Source organism: Coregonus clupeaformis, chromosome 12 (assembly GCF_020615455.1).
Source record: "Coregonus clupeaformis isolate EN_2021a chromosome 12, ASM2061545v1, whole genome shotgun sequence".
NCBI lineage: Eukaryota > Metazoa > Chordata > Actinopteri > Salmoniformes > Salmonidae > Coregonus > Coregonus clupeaformis.
The window spans coordinates 27,014,437-27,039,862 of NC_059203.1; the positions used below are offsets into that span (position 1 = coordinate 27,014,437).

At 43.7% G+C, this 25,426-nt stretch overlaps 1 protein-coding gene across 2 annotated transcripts in view; it reads right to left on the reverse strand.

Moving 5' to 3' along the window:
- The window catches only part of LOC121578144 (phosphatidylinositol 4-phosphate 3-kinase C2 domain-containing subunit beta-like), a 64,705-nt gene extending 55,995 nt beyond the window's left edge, over nucleotides 1-8,710 (reverse strand). For both annotated transcript variants that reach the window (XR_006002738.2, XM_041892277.2), the window contains exon 1: nucleotides 8,429-8,710. The gene's annotated coding sequence lies outside the window, so the exon portion shown is untranslated. The remainder of the gene's footprint in view (nucleotides 1-8,428) is intronic.
- Nucleotides 8,711-25,426: the final 16,716 nt, after the last annotated feature.

Here is a 25,426-nt window from a genome sequence, read left to right on the forward strand (position 1 = left end):
GCTTGTTTTTGGACACAGGTCCAGGAATGGCTAAAGGATTGCAATATTTACCTGGAACTAACCTTGCAGATAGCATTACTGGGTGATCTGAAAAGTCATAGTCAATCAATCAATAATATAATAATACTTTTAGCAAAAATGTTTATTTTTAATTCACAATCTGTAGAAGCAATGAGAATAGAAAGGTTCAGAACTTTTGTAAAACATCACAGTACGGTTGAAATATATATGGCAAATAGAAATCCTATATGGATGGTGTTAAGAGATAGATGGGAGGTATTGAATAGAGTTGAAGGATGGGACTAATAACAAATAACAACAAATAATAACAAAGATAGCTAATAATGTAAGCATACTGTGTCCATAATAAGTATATAGGTTGTATGTTGGGAGCTTTTGGGAAAGAGCACAGTTAGAAAGATATGGCATTTAGAAGCAAACCGGATGGACATCATGAAAATGATCGGAGAGGTTGAGAGTAGAAGTAGTTCAGGAGCAAAAAAAAATTAATATATATATATATATATATAACTCTGTCCATAAGGTGTAGATAGTAAGTATAGACCGGAAGTAGAGGCCTGGGCGTTGTTGTTCACTAATTTACTCCAAGTAGGGAAAGGATGGTGGGGTTGAAAAGTAATAAAGGGGAATATATATATAAAAATAAAAATAAAAACATGGGGGATTGGAAGTGATGCAGACAATTACATTGATAGAAGATACAATCTATCTGCAATATTAAGCTGATCCACCCCCCCCAAAAAAAAAAATAATATTTTTTTTAAAAATAAGATGGCTGCCGGTCCACCCGATGTTGAATGTCAACTTAAATGGTCTTGTCTAATGTATTATCTGATTTGAACAGGTTTCCTCTGGAGGATTGATTTGAACAGGTTTCCTATGGAGGGTTGATTTGAACAGGTTTCCTCTGGAGGATTGATTTGAACAGGTTTCCTCTGGAGGATTGATTTGAACAGGTTTCCTCTGGAGGATTGATTTGAACAGGTTTCCTCTGGAGGATTGATTTGAACAGGTTTCCTCTGGAGGATGGATTTGAACAGGTTTCCTCTGGAGGATGGATTTGAACAGGTTTCTCTGGAGGATTGACAGTATAATTTTTTCCAGTGATGAAGACATGCATGTCTCATGGTATGGTGGGGTATGGGAAATAGGTGTCACGCCCTGGCTCTGGGACTCTTATATGTTGAGCCAGGGTGTGTAGATTCTATGTGTTTGTGTTTCTATGTTAGGATCTAGTTCATGTGTATCTATGTTGGCCGGGGTGGTTCTCAATCAGAGTTAACGAGAATCAGCTGTTGCTTGTTGTCTCTGATTGGGAACCATACTTAGGCAGCCTGTTTGGCACAGTGTATTGTGGGATCTTGTTCCGTGTTGGTTTGTGTTTGTTACCAAGGACTTCACGTATCGTTTTGTTGTTTGTTAGTTGTGTAAGTACTCTAATAAAGTATGTTCGCATTCCCAAAAAAAAAAAATAATAAAAAAAAAAAATAAAAAAAAAAAAAAAAGTAGCTCATTGGCTGCACGTGCTTGACCTACTTGCTCTGCCCCGGTATAAACAGTTTGCTTGCTTAACACAATTGCTATTGCGCCATCCAGTGGACGCAATTGGAACAGCAGTTTATTTTATTGAAAAATTGCAGCGCATTTTTATACTTAAAAAAATATATATATATATATATATATATATATATATATATATTATATATTATTTTTTTCTTCAAAATCATCTCGCGGGCCGGATTAAACCCGTTTGCGGGCCTGATCCGGCCCGCGGGCCGTACGTTTGACACCCCTGCTCTAACCACTCTGACATCAATGCATGGTAGGGAAATTAATATTCAATTATCTGACAACAGCGCTGGTGGACATTCCTGCAGTCAGCATGCCAATTGCACGCTCCCTGAAAACTTCAGACATCTGTGGCATTGTATTGAGTGACAAAACTGCACATTTTAGAGTGTAATTTTATTGTCCCCAGCTCAAGGTGCACCTGTGTAATGATCATGTTGTTTAACCACCTGTCAGGTGGATAGATTAAAATATCATGGCAAAGGAGAAATGCTCACTAACAGGGATGTAAACAAATGTGTGTGCACAATCTGAGAGAAATAAGCTTTCTGTGCATATGGAACATTTCTGGGATATTTTTTTTCAGCTTATGAAACATGGGACCAACACTTTACATGTTGCATTTATATTTTTGATCAGTATAGTAGGGCCAGGGCGATACCAATGTCGCAATACTCGTTAGAATCGTGGCAAGGAAAGAAAACGCGAAGCAGATTTAACTTCTTCGGAAAACAGCCATATGCTCTCATCCAGAGTCACATTTATTTATTTTCCAAGCTATATCACACAATATTTTACATACAGCAGGTTTATAAAGGACTAAAGAATTTGGTCTGGTTCATGTTTTCATTTTTCCCATGGAAAAAAATATCGCAATACTGGTATTGTCACAGCCCTAGAATTTAGCAGTACTGATTTTTTTATTATGTTGAGCAAAATAACACAGCATTAGCCATGGCAGAATATATAGAATCACAGGAAATTTGCCTTAAAACTGCAATACTTTCTCTCGGCTGCATGTCAAAATGTGTAGAATTGCAGGAAATGTGCTTTAAACTGCTAAAAAAAAATTACACCACCAAGATGGGGGCCTCAAATTCTCTACAGTAGAGCTCCACAGTGGAGGTGTCATAATACCCATAAAACCTAGCGGTCAAATAGGGAAATTGTCCCAATCGTTTTACCACCATGCCTTTTTTTCCATAGGGGATTTTAGAAACACTTAAAATAAGGTCTGTGTTTCGTGTAGGCTTACCCTGGCGTGATGTTTTGATAACCGTGTAAATCTCTCTCGGACAAGGTGACTTTTATCAATATATTCGGCTCTATTTACGCTCAGATTCAAAACTGCTAATTAGCATCAAAGTAGACATCATGTAAAACTACAAATCCTTGCAAGCTCCTGCACATCATCTCTAGCTGACACCTTTGCTAACAGGTAGTGTCCATTTAAAACTTAAACATAACAGTTCACATAATTGTCAATTTAAATACATTTTGACAATTTATTAATTACTACATTTAGCTAACATCAGTTAATCCAGAGATTCTTAGCTTTGCCTCGATTCGGCAGTCTCGTCCAGATCATCATGACATTTGTAGTTCTTTATGATAGCAGCATTAGCAGCTAATTAGTATTTCATTTTTGGGGTGTAAATACAGGCGAATATATTGATAAAAGTCACCTTGTCCGAGAGAGATTTACACGGTTATCAAAACGTCATGCCAGGGTAAGCCTACACGAAACACATTCCTTATTTGAAGTGTTTCTACAATCCCCTATGGGAAAAGTTAATGGTGGAAAAACAATTGGAACCATTTCCCTGTTTGACAGCTAGGTTTTATGGGTATTATGACTCACACTGTGGTAATGGTCTGTTCAACAGATGGTGAAGAGGATTGACTCAACTTTATGCCACTTTAGACCAGAGCCTGCATTTATAATGGTTTGGAGTGCTGATCTAGGATCAGTTTAGCCTTTTTGATTATATTGAATCATGTTATTTTTGACAGGGAGGACCTGATACTAGATCAGCACGCTTGATAAATACAGGCCCTGAGGTATGAAAACATCGGATTAATTTTGATTATAGGGTGACCTGTTACTTTAAGCATATGACTGGTGTAGGGAGAACTGATCCTACGTTAGTTGTTACAGGGCTGGGCGTTACAGCAGCTGCAGTTTGAGGTAAACCCCTAGGCACAACTACGACAACCTAACCAACAAAAACGTGTCGCAACTCCTGCAGCTCTGTCGCACCTGGATATGTACATAGTCAATGGTAGGCTTCGAGGGGACTCCTATGGTAGATTCACCTACAGCTCATCTCTTGGCAGTAGTACTGTAGACTACTTTATCACTGACCTCAACCCTCAACCCAATCTCAGTGTGTTCACAGTCAGCTCAATGACACCCCTATCAGATCACAGCAAAATAAGTATACTTGAACAGAGCAATACTCAATCATGAGGCATCAAAGCTAAAGGAACTGCATAATATTAAGAAATGCTATAGATGGAAGGAAGGTAGTGTGGAAACCTACCAAAAAATAATTAGGCAACAACAAATTCCTTTTAGACAACTTCCTGAACAAAATGTTTTACTGTAATAGTGAAGGTGTAAACGTGGCAGTAGAAAACCTAAACAGTATATTTGACCTCTCAGCTTCCCTATCAAATTGAAAAATGTCAAGCAGACAACCTAAGAAAATGTACAACAATGACAAATGGTTTGATGAAGAATGCAAAAACCTAAAAATGAAATTGAGAAACCTATCCAACCAAAACCATAGAGACCCAGAAAACCTGAGCCTACGCCTTCACTATGGTGAATCACTAAAACAATAGAGAAATACACTACAGAAAAATAAGGAAAAGTACGTCAGAAATCATGGCTCTATAACAAAGAACAAACAGCAAAAACAAATACATGATCAAATACAAATTTTAGAATCAACTATTAAAAGACTAGCAGAACCCACTGGATTCTCCAATTACATTGAATGAACTACAGGACAACATACAAACCCTCCAACCCAAAAAAGGCCTGTGGTGTTGATGGTACCCTAAATGAAATGATAAAATATACAGACAACAAATTCCAATTGGCTATACTTAAACTCTTTAACATCATCCTTAGCTCTGGCATCTTCCCCAATATTTGGAACCAAGGACTGATCACCCCAATCCACAAAAGTGGAGACATATTTGACCCCAATAACTACCGTGGGATATGCGTCAACAGCAAACTTGGGGAAATCCTCTGCATTATCATTAACAGCAGACTCGTACATTTCCTCAGTGAAAACAATGTACTGGGCAAATGTCAAATTGTCTTTTTACCAAATTATCACATGACAGACCACGTATTCACACTGCACACCCTAATTGACAAACAAACAAACCAAAGCAAAGGCAAAGTCTTCTCACGCTTTGTGATTTCAAAGAATATTGACTCAATTTGGCATGAGGGTCTGCTATACAAATTGTTGGAAAGTGGTGTTGGAGGGGAAAACATACAACATTATAAAATCCATGTACACAAAAGAACAAGTGTGCGGTTCAAATTGGCAAAAAAAACAAAATTTTATTTCCACAGGGCCGTGTGGTGAGACAGGGATGCAGCTTGAGCCCCACCCTCTTCAACATATATCAACGAATTGGCGAGGGCACGAGACCAGTCTGCAGCACCCGGCCTCACCCTACTAGAATCTGAAGTGAAATGTCTGTTTGCTGATGATCTGGTGCTTCTGTCCCCAACCAAGGAGGGCCTACAGCAGCACCTAGATCTTCTGCACAGATTCTGTCAGACCTGGGCCCTGACAGTAAATCTCAGTAAGACACAAATAATGGTGTTCCAAAAAATGTCCATGTCCAGGAACACAAATACAAATTCCATCTAGACACTGTTGCCCTAGAGCACACAAAAAACGATACATACCTCGGCCTAAACATCAATACATAAAAAATGTATACACTCACTAAAACTGTAAGTCGCTCTGGATAAGAGCGTCTGCTAAATGACTAAATTGTAAAATGTAACTTCCACAAAGCTGTGAACGATCTGAGAGACAAGGCAAGAAGGGCCTTCTATGCCATCAAAAGGAACATAAAATTCGACATACCAATTAGGATCTGGCTATAAATACTTGAATCAGTTATAGAACCCATTGCCCTTTATGGTTGTGAGGTCTGGGGTCTTGCTTACCAACCAAGAATTCACGAAATGGGACAAACACCAAATTGAGACTGCACATTCAGAATCCTGCAAAAATATCCTCAATGTACAACGTAAAACACAAAATAATGCATGCAGAGCAGAATTAGGCTGATACCTGCTAATGATCAAAATCCAGAAAAGAGCCGTTAACTTCTACGACCACCTAAAAGGAAGCGATCCCCAAATCTTCCATAACAAAGCCATCATCTACAGAGAGATTAACCTGGAGAAGAGTCCCCTAAGCAAGCCGGTCCTGACCCCACAGAGCCCCAGGATAGCAACACAATTAGACCCAACCAAATCATGAGAATACAAAAAGATAATTATTTCCAATGTGTCAGGTAGTTAATAAAAAACAGTACAGAGGGTACACAGTGGCAGAATACCTGACCACTGTGACTGACCCAATATTACGGAAAGCTTTGACTGTACAGAATCATTGAGCATAGCCTTGCTATTGAGAAAGGCCGCTGTAGGCCGACCTGGCTCTCAAGAGAAGACAGGCTATGTGCACACTGCCCACAAAATGAGGTGGAAACTGAGCTGCACTTCCTAACCTCCTGCCAAATGTGTGACCATATTAGAGACACATATTTCCCTCAGATTACACAGACCCACAAAGAATTTGAAAACAAATCCAATTTTGATAAACTCCCATATCTATTTGGGTGAAATACCACAGTGTGCAATCACAGCAGCAAGATTTGTGACCTGTTGCCACAAGAAATGGGCAACCAGTGAACAACAAACACCATTGTAAATACAACCTATATTTATATTTTTATATTTTCCCTTTTGTACTATTTACACACTGTTACAACACTGTATATAGACATAATGACATTTGAAATGTATATTATTTTGTGAGTGTAATGTTTACTGTTCATTTTTTATTTCACTTTTGTTTATTATCTATTTCACTTGCTTTGGCAATGTAAACATATGTTTCCCATGCCAATAAATTGAATTAGAGAGAGAGAGAGAGAGAGAGAGAGAGAGAGAGAGAGAGAGAGAGAGAGAGAGAGAGAGAGAGAGAGAGAGAGAGAGAGAGAGAGAGAGAGAGAGAGAGAGAGAGAGAGAGAGAGAGAGAGAGAGAGAGAGAGAGAGAGAGAGAGAGAGATCTGGGTTGGGGCATCTGGTTCCCATATTCCAAAGGTCAAATGGATTACAGTATGGACAGAAGGAAAACACCAGCCTCCATAAAGTTTATTGTAAATATATCTGCAGTGCATGGTCATATAGCTCTGAGACAAGTATAGCCAGCCAGACTGTCAGGGGCATGTTTTCGTGAGTATCCTAAAGACAGGAGTATATTATAAAGGTGTGTGAGGATGTGTGAGATGGAAAAAGAAAGGTTGTCAATCTCTTTCCCTCTTTGTCTCTCTAATTGATGACAACTTGGCAGATTGTCTGAAAATGGTTTATTGCTTGCTATACGCCCACCACCATGTGCACAACGTTTTCACATGTGCCATGCCCTTTTCTCAAGAATGTCACTTGCCTGGAAACCCGACATTGAATTGCATGGAGTTCTACAAAAAAATAAAAATAATCTACAGTTTCCTCTCACGACCTCTACAAGCCAGAATGTTGAATAAAATTATATTTTAATGTACATTACCAGTTGTCCATGCGGTTGGTCCTTTTGGCGGTAGGAATGTGAGACATTACATCCAGTCTAATTACATAAACTTTTCAAAGCGCTGGTAGTGCGTTCAGATTCAGATCACCTGAAGTATGCACAGAACGATGTAAATATCTGCAAGAGCTCAGCATGTCTTCATTTTGTGCTCATGCTTCAGGTGATATAAATCTGAAGCACTACCAGCGCTTTAAAAAAAGTATGTAATTAGCTATTACGTTCCTGTGGATTTATTGTCTCACATTTCTACCGCCAAAAGGACACTGACAACCGGTGAAGTATGTTATCATACCATTTTTATTCAACATTTGGCTTGTAAAAGGTCATGATTCAAACGCTCATTTCTGCCCGACAGAATTCAATGCAATTCAACGTCGGGTTTCTAGGCAAGAATGTCACCTGCTTAAAACTCAAAACAGCCCTATTACTATACATTTCCACCATTAGCCCAGCAACCTAGCTGTTTGATGTCACTGTTTGTTGGCTATTTCATGACATGGCCGACTGAATACAACCTACCAACCTGACAGTTTTTGACTTCAAAACAATGCCACAACAAATGGTTTACTGGTGCAACCACGACGTGGTTGGTTAACGTTACACTGTAGCGCCTATCTAACTTGTCACACTGTTAGAAATGTAACCATGGCATGCCAGAGGTTTGATTAGGCTACATTGTAACACAATATATAAAGCGATAGCCTATTCTGAATACTGATTTGTTACCCACATTCTGGGCCTATTTCTTATTCTCAGATAATTAGAATAGTATAAAATAGACGTGGGCTACAGTGCCTCGGTCTGCCACGGAACAGCGTCACTATGTTCAGGCAACCAGCAATAGCGCAATCGATATTTTACTGCAAGTAGACACGAGCGAGCTACCAACTTCACTGCTCACCAACTTAATTTGAAATGCAACAAAACACAATATTCCATCTGTGTGGATTATTAATTCATGGTGAAAAAACCCTTACCTGCTTTAGCTTTATGGCCGCCAACGAGCTGGTGCCATAATTTCCGAATTATTCTGCTTTCAGGCTGCTCAAATATTGATTCCAAATATTGTTGATTCCAAACTGTATCCAACAATTTCCGGTGTCTGATATTGCCGATATATCACGCATTAACGTGATTAAAGTCGAAAATCCGTACCGCGTCCCTAATTGTTGAACAATACAGCCAGCCCCTCTCGCCAATATAAACCGGTTATTTAGCGTTTTTTTAGTTTTGCTGATCTGCTGCTCATCGCCTTCTCATCGGCGTGTGTGGGGCCGGAGGGGGCGCGTAAGAATAACTTGGAGAAACGTGACCTCTGGCGGACAGTTTATGTAACAATGCCCTCTTTGTTTGTTTCTATGTTGCCTGATTTAGAAGGGCGCAATTGCGGGAGGCAATTCGGGGCGTTCCTGCAAGTGGGCATTCCCGCCTGTCAGGCACTGTTTTCCCGCAGTTCCGTTAACGATGGCGAGGGCAGGTGTTCAACAGGCGGGAGCAAAGGACACTGCTAGTTTAGACAGCTAGTCGGGTACACAGCAGGCGGGAGGGACACTGTGCGCTTGCTAGCTAACTAGCACACAGTGTTGCAAGCTAGCTAGTTAGCTAGCACACGGTGTCGACCCAGCCTCCCGCCTGCTGTGCTAGCATGAGGTGGGGGGCGACCGGTAGACAGTGTCCTTCACCCCGCCTGTTCACGACGGTGAGGGCAGGTGTTTGGAGCGAAAGACACTAGCTAGCAAGGAGGTTTACGGGGCGGTACGAAAAAGCTCAAATAATACTTTTATTTCCCTTTTGACCCACATTCAAAAGTGTCACAAGCATGAAGATGTTGTGCTCAAGGGGTGGGCATTCATGCAGGAACCAATTGGGTGCTCGAGGGGGGGGTTCATGCAGGAACCAATGGGATGCTCTAGGGGGGCGTTCCTGCAGATGCAGGAATGGCCACATGCAGGAAGGCCCCGAATTGTGGGCTGCAGTTGCACACTATTGGCCTGACTACATTTACATTTTAGTCATTTAGCAGACGCTCTTATCCAGAGCGACTTACAGTTAGTGAGTACATACATTTTTTCATACTGTCCCCCCGTGGGAATCGAACCCACAACCCTGGCGATGCAAACGCCATACTATACCAACTGAGCTACACAACTTGCCTTGTGTTCTCACACATAAATGATTAACAGTGACTGTTGCTGAGCAAACCTAGAAAGAGAAAGTTAGCACATCCTTTGAGAGCCCATTAGCCCATTTACTCGCCTTAGCTGTGCTCATCAGTCCCAAGTAACATTCCTAAATAGGTAGCTTAGGCCTATGTCAGTAAAGATAGTCACATAAAACCGACCAATGTTGATTCTGTTTACACAACATTTACAAAGTGTGCACAAAAGTGATCAGTACTCTATTCTTATGCATACATTACAAGCCTGCTACAGGAGTCCTACCTTTATTGTCTCTCTCAGCTGGCTGTGCAGTAGTGTATCCCTGCATCTTGCACTGTTAGCAGACAACCATCAGATCAATGTCAAAGTAAACCTCTGGCCACAATATGTCATATCAATCCAGCAAAATTAAAGGACTGATGAGGATGAAAAAACTAACAAGGACAAAGCTTGAATGCAATGTGGCAAAATGCTGGTATTACAGTGGAGTTTGCATGACATGACCCAGTCACCATCTGTTATGAGTAGGCATTACAATTGAGAATAGAGAACACTATACAGTAGGAACTGAATAGATTTATGTATGTATTGTATGGGTTCTGTAGTGAGCACATTTATCTTGAAGTCATTATATCTTTCCATAAAAATATTCCATGAATATGAAATGAAGCAATCAGTTCTAGAAAAAATCTAATACAGACAGGCACAGGTGTGATGAGATGAGTCCACAGGGAATCTCTCTCTATCTCTCTCTCTCTCTCTCTCTCTCTCTCTCTCTCTCTCTCTCTCTCTCTCTCTCTCTCTCTCTCTCTCTCTCTCAGTCTCTCTCCCTCCCTATCTCCTCCCTCCCTATCTCCTCCCTCCCCCTCTCTCAGCTGGCTGTGCAGTACTGTTGTCAGCCAGTGCTGATAGGGAGTCACCATGGTTTTAAACAGGAGGACAGCAGTAACACTGTGTGGTCATGTTTGTTAGTACATGTGCTGACCTTTCACTAGGGGTCCTGATCAATGATGAATATAAACCCTGGATTGCTGATGCTATGTATTGGCAAAGATTATGGATATACTGGCAAGATACATGTCTCTCCGCCCTAACAATGGGGAGTCGTTGTCCACAAAACAACGTCTAGCTCCCAGCTAGCTCCCGGCTGTCCTTTGTTTGGATTGGTGGCACATCACATTATTGTAATCCATTTTTGAATATTTGATGATGGTTGTTGACGTAAACCGCCTATACTCATTGCGGAGAGAAGCTATGCTAGCTACTAGCCTCATGCCATGAAAATGCATAGCCATCTCGAGACAACTCCGATATTAAGTGTTTTTTCTCAAAATTGCCGGGATGTCACGTGTCCTACTTATATCAGTACACTGGTAACAACTTAAGCATTACGAAACTTTTATTCGATCAAATAAACCTACAGTATTTCAATAAAATGTTTCAAGGACAAATTAACATGTATTTAAGTATTTTGATGTTGTAGTGGGGACAGTAACATTAGTAGTCTCCAAAAAATACTTGAAGGAAAATGTGTATATATATTTTTTCCTTTTTTATTTTTATGTTTAGCTCAAATTATATAATTTAAAAGTATGCATTAAGGTGTCTGTAATAGAATAAATGTGTATAAAACGAATGTAGAAATTAATAAATGCATTTACAATGGAGGAGGAGTTCCAAGAGAGCTCCGAGATGGCTTCAATACAGCGCCCACTGTCAGTCATCCAAGGTTTATACAGTGAGGGAAAAAGGTATTTGATCCCCTGCTGATGTTGTACGTTTGCCCACTGACAAAGAAATGATCAGTGTATCATTTTAATGGTAGGTTTATTTGAACAGTGAGAGACAGAATAACAACAACAAAAATCCAGAAAAACACATGTCAAAAATGTTATCAATTGATTTGCATTTTAATGAGGGAAATAAGTATTTCACCCCTCTGCAAAACATGACTTAGTACTTGGTGGCAAAACCCTTGTTGGCAATCATAGAGGTCAGACGTTTCTTGTAGTTGGCCACCAGGTTTGCACACATCTCAGGAGGGATTTTGTCCCACTCCTCTTTGCAGATCTTCTCCAAGTCATTAAGGTTTCGAGGCTGACGTTTGGCAACTCAAACCTTCAGCTCCTTCCACAGATTTTCTATGGGATTAAGGTCTGGAGACTGGCTAGGCCACTCCAGGACCTTAATGTGCTTCTTCTTGAGCCACTCCTTTGTTGCCTTGGCCGTGTGTTTTGGGTCATTGTCATGCTGGAATACCCATCCACGACCCGTTTTCAATGCCCTGGCTGAGGGAAGGAGGTTCTCACCCAAGATTTGATGGTACATGGCCCCGTCCATCGTCCCTTTGTTGCGGTGAAGTTGTCCTGTCCCCTTAGCAGAAAAACACCCCCAAAGCATAATGTTTCCACCTCCATGTTTGACGGTGGGGATGGTGTTCTTGGGGTCATAGGCAGCATTCCTCCTCCTCCAAACACGGCGAGTTGAGTCTCATCCGACCACAACACTTTCACCCAGTTCTCCTCTGAATCATTCAGATGTTCATTGGCAAACTTCAGACGGGCCTGTATATGTGCTTTCTTGAGCAGGGGGACCTTGCGGGCGCTGCAGGATTTCAGTCCTTCACAGCGTAGTGTTACCAATTGTTTTCTTGGTGACTATGGTCCCAGCTGCCTTGAGATCATTGACAAGATCCTCCCGTGTAGTTCTGGGCTGATTCCTCACCGTTCTCATGATCATTGCAACTCCACGAGGTGAGATCTTGCATGGAGCCCCAGGCCGAGGGAGATTGACAGTTCTTTTGTGTTTCTTCCATTTGCGAATAATCGCACCAACTGTTGTCACCTTCTCACCAAGCTGCTTGGCGATGGTCTTGTAGCCCATTCCAGCCTTGTGTAGGTCTACAATCTTGTCCCTGACATCCTTGGAGAGCTCTTTGGTCTTGGCCATGGTGGAGAGTTTGGAATCTGATTGATTGATTGCTTCTGTGGACAGGTGTCTTTTATACAGGTAACAAACTGAGATTAGGAGCACTCCCTTTAAGAGTGTGCTCCTAATCTCAGCTCGTGACCTGTATAAAAGACACCTGGGAGCCAGAAATCTTTCTGATTGAGACAGGGTCAAATACTTATTTCCCTTATTAAAATGCAAATCAATTTATAACATTTTTGACATGCGTTTTCTGAATTTTTTTGTTGTTATTCTGTCTCTCACTGTTCAAATAAGCCTACCATTAAAATTATAGACGGATCATTTCTTTGTCAGTGGGCAAACGTACAAAATCAGCAGGGGATCAAATACTTTTTTCCCTCACTGTACACATCACTGGTCCTGATTCTGGCCTATGGCCATGTGTGCAGCTGTGGTTAGCAGAGCTGATGTTGTCTCATTCTGACATTACATCAAATCACGCAATAAAAGCTTGGTTATTATGGATTTGACAAGAAATATGTTTTTCTAAAAAAGGCATATTTGTTGTCTCCTTGTCAATACATTATGTGGCTAATTACTTTTATAACAAACAATTATCTATGACACATAAGAGAATGGTAGACACAGACAGCTGAGTACTGCCTAAAACAGGGATCATCAACTAGATTCAGCCGCGGGCCGATTTTTTCTTGAGCGGATGTAATTTGTAGACTGCAAATTGACCGCAAGAAGCCCAAACAGATATAATGTGTGACTAAAACATAATCATTTCAAACCTCTATTATGCGCGGGAATACTTGTGAACAGATTTCTTAAATTAAAATAACTTGGAGCTGATTTCCTGGTGTTTATTTTTTACTGTCTTTTATGCCCAACATTCTTTTACATTGAGATTTGTGTGTATTGTTGTGAATTGTTAGATACTACTGTACTGCTGGAGATAGGAACACAAGCATTTCGCTACACCCGCAAGAACATCTGCTAAATATGTGTATGTGACCAATACAATTTGATTTGATTTGATTGAAACAATGAAAATTATACACAAATGTATTTTTAAACTTTGTTATTAGATTTTTATGCTCATAAAACCACACAGCCAGCGGGTCGCCAGTTGGGGAACCCTGGCCTAAAATGTATGACATCATTAATGGTTGGCAAATTATTTCCTGCATTTACACTTTAGGACCAGTAGGTGGCAGAAGAGGATAGTTCCTCTTTCCCTCACACAAAGGCAGTGCGCTGTTTCTCCTCTCTGCAGTTAGAGGTCTTCTGACCTGCTGTATCCATGGCGTTCCTTGGCTGATGACCAAGCCCAAGGCTGACTAGTGGATAATAATCACACAGCTGCAAACAGTGACTGTTATCTGGAGACTTACTGTATGTACCATAGACTACAATTTGCATACTGCCCCAACAGATCCACAGACGACAAAATCGCTGTTACACCCTATCCCACCTGGACAAGAGGAATAGCTATGTGAGAATGCTGTTTATCGACTACAGCTCAGCTTTCAACACCATAGTGCCCTCCAAGCTCGTCACTAAGATTAGAGCCTTGGGTCTGAACTCCTCCCTGTGCAACTGGGTCCTAGATTTGTAGGCAACAACATCTCCTCAACACAGGGGCCCCCCAGGGGGGTGTGTTCAGCCCCCTCCTATACTCCCTATTCACCCATGAATGTGTGGCCACGCACGACTCCAACTCAATCATCAAGTTTGCTGACGACACCACAGTGGTAGGCTTGATTACCAACAATGATGAGACAGCCTACAGGGAGGAGGTTAGAGCCCTTGCGGAGTGGTGCCAGGAAAATAAACTCTCCGTCAACATCATTTTGAGCATTCTGTCGGTTTAAATCACTGCGTGGTACGGCAACTGCACCGCCCTGCATGGCTCTCCAGAGGATGGTGCGGTCTGCTCATAGCATCACCGGTGGCATGCTGCCTGCTCTCCAGGACATTTACAGCCCTCGGTGTCAAAGGAAGGCCAAAAAGATCATTAAGGACCTCCGTCACCCATGCCACGGACTGTTCACTCGGCTACAGTCCGACAGACGGAGACAGTACAGGTGCATCAAAGCTAAGACCGAGAAACTAAAAAACAGCTTCTATTACCAGACCATCAGACTGTTGAACAGCTTCTATTACCAGACCATCAGACTGTTGAACAGCTTCTATTACCAGACCATCAGACTGTTAAACAGCTTCTATTACCAGACCATCAGACTGTTAAACAGCTTCTATTACCAGACCATCAGACTGTTGAACAGCTTCTATTACCAGACCATCAGACTGTTGAACAGCTTCTATTACCAGACCATCAGACTGTTGAACAGCTTCTATTACCAGACCATCAGACTGTTAAACAGCTTCTATTACCAGGCCATCAGACTGTTGAACAGCTTCTATTACCAGACCATCAGACTGTTAAACAGCTTCTATTACCAGACCATCAGACTGTTGAACAGCTTCTATTACCAGACCATCAGACTGTTGAACAGCTTCTATTACCAGACCATCAGACTGTTGAACAGCTAATAATAAAAGTAATAATAGATACACAATGAGTAACGATAACTTGGCTATATACACGGGGTACCAGTACCGAGTCTATGTGCAGGGGTACGAGGTAATTGAGGTACATATGTACATATAACTAGGAATAAAGTGACAAATAGTAAACAGTACCAGCAGTTTATGTGATGAGTCAAAATAGTTACTGCAAAAAGGGTCAATGCATATAGTCCGGATAGCTATTTGGTTGACTATTTAACTAACTATTTAGCAGTCTTATGGCTTGGGGGTAGAAGCTGTTCAGGGTCCTGTTGGTTCCAGACTTGGTGCATCGGTACCACTTGCCGTGCAGTAGCAGAGAGAACAGTATGACTTGGGTGTCGGGAGTCTTTGACCATTTTTGGAGCCTTCCTCTGACATTATTACTTTAGTGCCTTTTTGCATACAAGATGCATGTTTTGAAATTCTGTCATTTAGGAGTCACTACAATGTTGTTGATCCATCCTCAGTTTTCACCCATCACAGCCATCGAACTCCGTAGCTGTTTTAACATCACCAATGTTCTCATGGTAACATCCCTGAGCAGTTCATTCCTGTCCTGCAGCTACGTTTAGAAGAAAAACTGTATCTTTGTTGTGTCTGGGTGTTTTAATACATACAGTAATCCACAGCATAATTATTAGCTTGACCATGCTTAAAGAGATATTCAATGTCTGATTTGTTATTGTTACCCATCTACCAATCACTTCTAGATTAGGATTTGTGCATATTAATCTCTGTTTGTATTTTTGAACTTTCATCACATATTTAGCGCATTTCTATAATATTTCTATATTTATCACATAGGGCATCACCACTATGTCAGCGTTATGGCCGTTCAGCATGTAGAATGTCCTTTAGCTACAGTACTAACCATTTGAAAGCAGAGGTACTGTAAGAACTTCCATTGAGCAGTAAAATGGTAACCAAAAGGAGTCAAATCTTCAAAAGGAAACATGTACAGTAGATACAGTATACTTTTATGTATGTGTCTTCTTAGTCCTCTACACATGCATCTGAAAGACAGAACTGGGTGTGTAGAGCAAAGCCTATGGTAACATCTTCATTTAGTTGAGCTCCCTTTTTCAACATGTAGAGTTCACGTTCGAAGATTACAATAAGACCCCCAAATGCGCGCACACACACACACACACACACACACACACACACACACACACACACACACACACACACACACACACACACACACACACACACACACACAGAGAGAGAGAGACATTTGCAAATATTTATATTTCGAGAAGCATGGGGGGGGTTGTAAACCACATCACTTATGGGGAGATAAGGAGACCACATACTGTTCTATAGCTACTGTACAGATGTTGGGGAAACCAGTGAGTAAAAGTAGGTTAACCGGTTAATGATGTCTTAAAATTCTGATCCAACAAAACTCCTATCTGCCAGCTTTTCCTTTCACTCTCAATGTAGCCCACCCACGACCCACCCTCTCTATCTCTCCCTCTCCTCCCTCTCTCTATCAATCCCTCTCTCTATTGCTCCCTCTCTCTATCGCTCCCTCTCCTCTCCCTCTCTATCTCTCCCTCACCTCCCCCTCTCTATTTCTCCCCTTCTGTCTCTCTCTCATTACCAGTTCAACACCAACATAAAGCTCAGATAATAAAAGACTCGTTCTTCTGTGCCTCACTTTTTTCATCTGCGTTCAGCTGGATTTCTCCACGTGTGGATTTTCATATATAAGGTATTAAAAGATAGAAAGTAAAAGAGAAAGAGCGAGAAAGAGAGCAAGAGAGGGAGAGAGCGAAAGCGGGAGATAGATGAGAGAGAGAGAGAAATAGAGGGAGATGAAAGTGAGAGAGACAGAGAGAAATGTATTTTGGAACTTTTGTGAGTGTAATGTTTACTGTTACTTTTTTTATTGTTTATTTCACTTTTGTTTATTATCTATTTCACTTGCTTTGGCAATGTAAATATATGTTTCCCATGTCAATAAAGCCCCTTAAATTGAAATTGAATTGAGAGCGAGAGAGTGAGAGAGAGAGAGAGAGAGAGAGACCCATCCTTTGTGAGGGGTATCAAATTAATGACATGCCAAAGGCCTCCAGTAGCGAAAGCTTTTAGGGCTTAAAGCTCCACCAGGAACCCCCACCACCCACCACAGCCCCCCATGGCTGCCACCATAATCAAGAAAGGCAGATTTGGAATTCTTGAAAGATGGGGGGAGGATGGAGGGGAGGGGTAATTCTCTGTCTGCCCCCAGCCACCACTTACATGTTGTGTCAATGTCGGTTAGGCCATACAAAGTTAATTTACTGTTTAACGGATGCCCCGCTTCACATCCCCCCCACACGTTTTTTAAATTAAAAAAAAGTATTATTTTCGATGAAACGAACGATTCACTTTGCCATTGTAGTAACTGGGATTTGGTTTAATCACGGTGAATTGAATCATGTGAATCAAAACAATCATTTTTAAATTGCGAACAGTAATTTTAGGAAAAAAGATAAGCAGTAGCCTTCCTTTTGGATTATGTGGCAGCATAACTTGTTTTATAGATACTTCAAGTTGATTTGGGTAGTCAATTTATCGGACATTGCAACTCAATAGATGCTAGTTAGCCTGCAAAGTAAACACTTCTAAGGTAAGATAAATATGGCTAAACTAGAAAAGGTACATTTCCTGTCAAAAATGATTTGTATTTTAGTGTGATATGTGTTAACTGTAGAATTCAAGCTGAATATAAGCTATAGTGAGAATAGGTCTGATTACTGTAGTAGACTGCTATATATTTCAGCTAGCACATAAATTATTAAAAATGGCAGAACTATGCCTCCCTGACCAGGAATCAAACTGTATTAACCATTATACTAGTCCCAAATCTCTAGGTAAGGTCGCTAGGTGTTGTACTAAGGTTGTTTAGTACTTTTGCAAGGGGTTCAAATCAAATACATTTTTTCTATATATTTTATTTTTATCAGCTCACTCGTCTCACTTTTAAAAAATGGAATCCGTTAAACAGTGAATCAACGTTGTATGTCCTTAGTGTAAAAATCTAAATATATAAATACATACAGTACCAGCCAAAAGTTTGGACACACCTACTCATTCCAGGGTTTTTCTTTATTTTTACTACTTTCTACATTGTAGAATAATAGTGAAGACATCAAAACTATGAAATAACACATGAAATCATGTAGTAACCATGAGCTCCTTGTATTTTGTATTGCCGGGATATTTCACCCATGTGCATTGTTATTTCCCAGTGCACCTGATTACGCAGTGGAGTGTTTGACGCATTGCTGCGTACTGCTGTGCCATCGGAATGAACCCTTTTATTCTATGATTTACCTTCCTGCGCCTGACTCCTTTCAAATCACTCGCCACAGAATCACACACCAAACATGGAGTCAGTAGGAGAAGAGCACATGCCTGGAGTCGTGGCACGGGTCCGGGAGCATTCTGCGATGTTAGCCAACTTGAGAGAAGCGATAGATCGGGTTCTCCAGGTCGTCCAACACCTGGAGAGGAGAGGACCCGACCCGTCGGGACCAGCTGAGCGACCGGATCCAGCCACCCACACCCCAGCTTCCACAGGGATTCATCTCTCCCGATCGAGGGATCATGACAGGACAGCTGCCTGCTGCCAGGGATTCCTCGTGCAGCTGGAGATCTACTTCTCGTCCATCAGCCCGGCTCCATCGGAGCGGGAGAAGGTGTCTGCCCTTGTCTCCTGCCTCTTGGGAAAGCCCTGGAGTGGGTCAACGCGGTCTGGCTTGAAGGAGGAGCCGCGTTGGACAACTACGGCTGGTCCAACTGAGGCAGGGGACGAGGACCGCGCAGGACTTTGCCCTGGAGTTTTGTACTCTAGTGGCTGGGTCCGGGTGGATCGACTGTTTCCGGTGCAGCCTGCGAGACGACGTCCAAAGGGAGCTAGCCTGCCGAGATACGATATTGACTGTCGACCAGCTGGTGGACATGGCCATCCGGTTGGACAACCTGCTAGCTGCAAGAGGATGTCCTGGAGGGGGCCTTCCCGTTTCACCCCCCCTCAACCTGGATTCAGTTCCGATGGAGCTGTGTGGTGCAGCGATCCGGGAGAACGGAGGATGACAGCTCCAGTGTCACTCTTGTGGCAGGAGAGGACATTCGGCTGCACGCTGTCGTCAGGGTTCTTCCGGGTCTGGAGGCGGCAGGCAGTGCACTCTCGCGTCACCCCAAGTAGCGCAAACCCACACTCGTTCAGAGCCCTCTGCTGTGCACTGCACCATACACGTCACCTTCCCTGATTACACAGTAGTTTCCCATTGTAAGGCGCTGGTCGATTCAGGCGCAGCTGGAACTTTATGGACAGGTCGTTAGCGCATAGTCTAGGTATTCCATTGGTTCCCATATCCATTCCACTGCCCATCAAAGCACTTGACAGTCGACCATTAGGGTCAGGGTTTATTAGGGAAGTTATAGCACCAGTCACGATGGTTACGCACGAGACCCATGGAGAGCAAGTTACCTTTTTTATTATTTTGTCCCCTGATTTTCCCTGTTGTGTTGGGTCTTCCCTGGTTAGCACTACACAGCCCCACCTTTTCATGGCCGCAGAGGGTTCTCACGGGGTGGTCGCGAGAGTGTCAGGGTAGGTGTCTAGCTGTTTTCGTTGGTGCAACCACGGTGGAAAGTCCAGACACTACCTCCACCGTGCGCATTACCCCCGAATACCTCAATTTGGCGCACGCGTTTCCCAAAACGCAGGCGACCAAATTACCACCTCATCAGGTGGGGGATTGCGCGATAAACCTCTGGGTAGATGCTGTGCCTCCCAGGAGTCATGTACATGCCCTGTTGCAGGCTGAAACGGAGGCGATGGAGACATACATCTCCGAGTCCCTGCGCCAGGGGTTCATATGTCCCTCCACTTCGCCCGCATCCTCAAGTTTCTTTTTTGTGAAGAAGAAAGACGGAGGTCTGCGCCCCTGCATTGATTACCGAGCACTGAACAAGGGGACAATACATTATAGTTATCCTCTACCCCTCATTCTATCTGTAATCAAGTCAATGCATGGGGCGTGCTTCTTCACAAAATTTGATCTCCGGAGTACGTACAACCTGGTGCGTGTCCGAGAGGGGGACGAGTGGAAGAGAGCATTCAGCACAACCACGGTGCATTACGAATACCTGGTGATGCAGTACGGTTTGATGAATGCTCCATCCGTCTTCCAGTCCTTTGTGAACTAGGTGTTTCGGGAAATGCTTGGTCGCAGTGTAGTGGTCTACATCAATGACATTCTGGTGTTTTCCGCTACACGTGCCGAGCATGTGTCCCTGGTTCGCAAAGTGCTGGGCCGACTGTTGGAACATCACCTTTATGCCAAGGCAGAAAAGTGTCTGTTTTTCCAACAGTCCGTCTCCTTCCTCGGATACCGCATTACCACCTCAGGTGTGGAGATGGAGGGAGATCACATTTCAGCCGTGCGTAATTGGCCGACTCCAATCACGGTAAAGGAGGTGCAGCGCTTTATTGGCTTTGTCAACTACTATCTGCAGCCGGCGGAGCAGAACTACGACGTTGGTGATCGGGAACTGTTGGCTGTTGTCCGAGACCTGACCGTATGGAGGCACTGGCTCGAGGGGGCGAGACACCCTTTTCTCGTCTGGACGGACCACTGTAATCTGGAGTACATTCGGGCAGCGAGGAGGCTGAACCCTTGCCAGGCCAGGTGGGCCCTATTCTTCACCCGGTTTGATTTTACACTGTCTTACATCCCGGGTACGAAGAACGTGAAGGCAGACACACTGTCACCGCTGTATGACACAGAGGAGAGGCCCACAGACAACACACCCATACTCCCGGCCTCCTGCATTGTGGCGCCGGTAGTGAGGTCGATGGACGCGGACATAGAGCGGGCATTACGCACAGAGCCATCTCCACCCAGCTGGGCTGCAGTACATGCCGTCTCTTGCCCATGACCGTCTGATCTATTGGGCACACACGTCCCCCTCCTCTGGTCACCCAGGTATCGGCCGTACACCTGTGAGGGTGTATGTCTCCTCCTGCTCGGTGTGCGCCCAGAGTAAGGCACCTAGGCACCTCCCAGCGGGTAAGTTACATCCCTTACCAGTTCCACAACGGCCATGGTCCCACTTGTGTATTGACTTTCATACTGATCTTCCCCTCTCTCAGGGTAACACCACCATCCTGGTCGTTGTGGACTGCTTTTCAAAAGCCTGCCGTCTCCTTCCTCTGCCTGGTCTCCCCACGGTCTGCTGCAGACTGCGGAGGCCCTGTTTACTCACGTCTTCCGGCACTACGGGGTGCCAGAGGACATAGTGTCTGACCGGGGTCCCCAGTTTACATCCAGGGTCTGGATGGCGTTCATGGAACGTCTGGTGGTCTCGGTCAGCCTGACCTCTGGGTTTCACCCCAAGTCTAATGGGCAGGTGGAATGGGTGAATCAAGATGTGGGTAGGTTCCTGCGGTCCTACTGCCAGGATTGGCCGGGGGAGTGGTCGGTGTTCTTGCCATGGGCCGAATATGCCCAGAACTCTCTCCGCCACTCCTACACTATCCTAACGCCATTTCAATGGGTTTTAGGTTATCAGCCGGTTCTGGCACCATGGCATCAGAGCAAGACTGAAACTCCTGCAGTGGATGACTGGTTTCAGTGCGCGGAGGAGACGTGGAATGCTGCTCACGTCCATCTCCAGCGCGCCGTGCATCGCCAGAGGCCCCGGTCTTTGTACCGGGTGATTGGGTCTGGCTCTCGACCCGGAATCTGCCCCGCCGCCTGCCCTGCCGGAATCTGAGCCTGCAGATTGTGGGGTCATTCAAAGTCCTGAAGAGAATAAATGAGGTTACCTATAGGTTACTACTCCCGCCAGATTATCGTATTAACCCCTCGTTCCATGTGTCTCTCCTCAGGCCGGTGGTGGCTGGTCCGCTCCAGGAGTCTGAGGTGCGGGAGGTACCTCCGCCCCCTCTGGACATAGAGGGGGCCCTGGTGTACTCCGTCCGTTTCATCCTGGATTCGAGGTTCGGGTGGGGAGCCTTCAGTACCTCGTGGAGTGGGAGGGGTACGGTCCGGAGGAGCGGTGCTGGGTCCCGGTGAGGGATATCCTCGATCCCTCCCTGTTGCGGGATATCCACCGTCGCCATCCGGCTCGCCCTGCTCCGCGTCCTACTGGCTGTCCCCAAGCCGGTGTTGGTGCGCTGCTGGAGTTGCGCGTCAAGGGGGGGTACTGTCACGACTTCCTCCGAAGCTGCCTCCTCTCCTTGTTCGGGCAGGCTTCGGCGTTCGTCGTCAACGGCCTTCTAGCCACTGCCGCTCCTCATCTCATCATTCCATTTGTTTTGTCTTGTTTATTACACACACCTGGTTCATATCCCCTCATCAGTACCTGTATGTGTTCCCTCTGCCCCCATGTCTTTGTGTGTGTGATTGTTTATTTGTGGAGGTTAGTTTAGCTCGGTGGAGCGCCTTGTTTTTTTTTATCGCCAGGATATTCCACCCATGTGCCTTGTTGTTTCCCAGTGCGTCTGATTATGCACTGGAGTGTTTGACACATTGCTGCGTACCGCTGTTTCTTCGGAATAAACCCCTTTATTCTGTGATTTACCCTCCTGCGCCTGACTCCTTTCAAATCACTTGCCACAGTGTTAAACAAATCAAAATATAGTTTATATTTGAGATTCTTCAAAGTAGCCACCCTTTGCCTTGGTGACAGCTTTGCATTCTCTCAACCAGCTTCATGAGGAATGTTTTTCCAACAGTCTTGAAGGAGTTCCCACATATGCTGAGCACTTGTTGGATGCTTTTGCGTCACTCTGCGGTCCAACTCATCCCAAACCATCTCAACTGGGTTGAGGTCGGGTGATTGTGGAGGCCAGGTCATCTGATGCAGCACTCCATCACTCTCCTTGGTCAAATAGCCCTTACACAGCATGGAGGTGTGAATTGGGTCATTGTCCTGTTGAAAAACAAATCATAGTCCCATTAAGCGCAAACCAGATGGGATGGCGTATAGCTGTAGAATGCTGTGGTAGCCATGCTGGTTAAGTGTGCCTTCAATTCTAAATAAATCACTGACAGTGTCACCAGCAAAGCATCCCCACACCATCACACCTCCTCCTCCATGCTTCATGGTGGGCACCACACATGCAGAGATCATCTGTTCACTTACTCTGCGTCTCACAAAGACACAGTGGTTGGAACCCAAAATCTCAAATTTGGACTAATCAGACCAAAGGACAGATTTCCACTGGTCTAATGTCCATTGCTCATGTTTCTTGGCCCAAGCAAGTACATTTACATTTTTACATTTTTGTCATTTAGCAGACGCTCTTATCCAGAGCGACTTACAGTTAGTGCATGATTTTTTTTAAATATATATATTTATTTTCATACTGGCCACCCATGGGAATCGAACCCACAACCCTGGCGTTGCAAACGCCATGCTCTACCAACTGAGCTACATCCCTGCCGGCCATTCCCTCCCCTCCCCTGCCGCTGGGCCAATGGTGCGCCACCCATGGGTCTCCCGGTCGCGGCCGGCTACGACAGAGCCTGGATTCGAACCAGGATCTCTAGTGGCACAGTGGCCTTAGACCACTGCCCAACTTGGGAGGTATCTTCTTCTTATTGGTGTCTTTTAGTAATGGTTTCTTTGCAGCAATCTGACCATGAAGGCCTGATTCACGAAGTCTCCTCTGAACAGTTGATGTTGAGAGGTGTCTGTTACTTGAACTCTGTGAAGCATTCATTTGGGCTGCAATCTGAGGTGTAGTTAACTCTAATGAACTTATCTTCTGCAGCAGAGGTAACTATGGGTCTTCCTTTCCTGTTGCAGTCCTCATGAGAGACAGTTTCATCATTGCGCTTGATGGTTTTTGTGACTGCACTTGAAGAAACTTTCAAAGTTCTTGAAATGTTCCGGATTGACTGACCTTCATGTCTCAAAGTAATGATGGACTGTCGTTTCTCTTTGTTTATTTGAGCTGTTCTTGACATAATATGGACTTGATCTTTTACCAAATAGGGCTATCTTCTGTATACCACCCAACCTTGTCACAACACAACTGATAGGCTCAAACGCATTAAGAAGGAAATAAATTCCACAAATTAACTTTCCAGGTAACTACCTCATGAAGCTGGTTGAGGGAATGCCAAGAGTGTGCAAAGCTGTCATGAAGGCAAAGCGTGGCTACTTTGAAGAATCTCAAATATAAAATATATTTATATTTGTTTAAAACTTTTTTGGTTACTACATGATTCCATATGTGTTATTTCATAGTTTTGATGTCTTCACTATTATTCTACAATGTAGAAAATAGTAAAAATCAAGAAAAACCCTGGAATGAGTAGGTGTGTCCAAACATTTGACTGGTACTGAATGTAAATATACAGTTGAAGTCGGAAGTTTACATACACCTTAGCCAAATACATTGCCTTTAAATTGTTTAACTTGGGTCAAACGTTTCGGGTAGCCTTCCACAAGCTTCCCACAATAAGTTGGGTGAATTTTGGCCCATTCCTCCTGACAGAGCTGGTGTAACTGAGTCAGGTTTGTAGGCCTCCATGCTCGCACACGCTTTTTCAGTTCTGCCCACACATTTTCTATAGGATTGAGGTCAGGGCTTTGTGATGGCCACTCCAATACCTTGACTTTGTTGTCCTTAAGCCATTTTGCCACAACTTTGGAAGTATGCATGGGGTCATTGTCCAGTTGGAAGACCCATTTGCGACCAAGCTTTAACTTCCTGAGATGTTGCTTCAATATATCCACATAATTTTCCTTCCTCATGATGCCATCTATTTTGTGAAGTGCACCAGTCCCTCCTGCAGCAAAGCACCCCCACAGCATGATGCTGCCACCCCCGTGCTTCACGGTTGGGATGGTGTTCTTCGGCTTGCAAGCATCCCCTTTATCCTCCAAACATAACGATGGTCATTATGGCCAAACAGTTCTATATTTGTTTCATCAGACCAGAGGACATTTCTCCAAAAAGTACGATCTTTGTCCCCATGTGCAGTGATAAACCGTAGTCTGGCTTTTTTATGGCGGTTTTGGAGCAGTGGCTTCTTACTTGCTGAGCGGCCTTTCAGGTTATGTCGATATAGGACTCGTTTTACTGTGGATATAGATACTTTTGTACCTGTTTCCTCCAGCATCTTCACAAGGTCCTTTGCTGTTGTTTTGGGATTGATTTGCACTTTTCGCACCAAAGTCAGAATGAGTCTCCTTCCTGAGCGGTATGACAGCTGCGTGGTCCCATGGTGTTTACACTTGAGTACTATTGCTTGTACAGATGAACGTGGTACCTTCAGGCGTTTGGAAATTGCTCCCAAGGATGAACCAGAC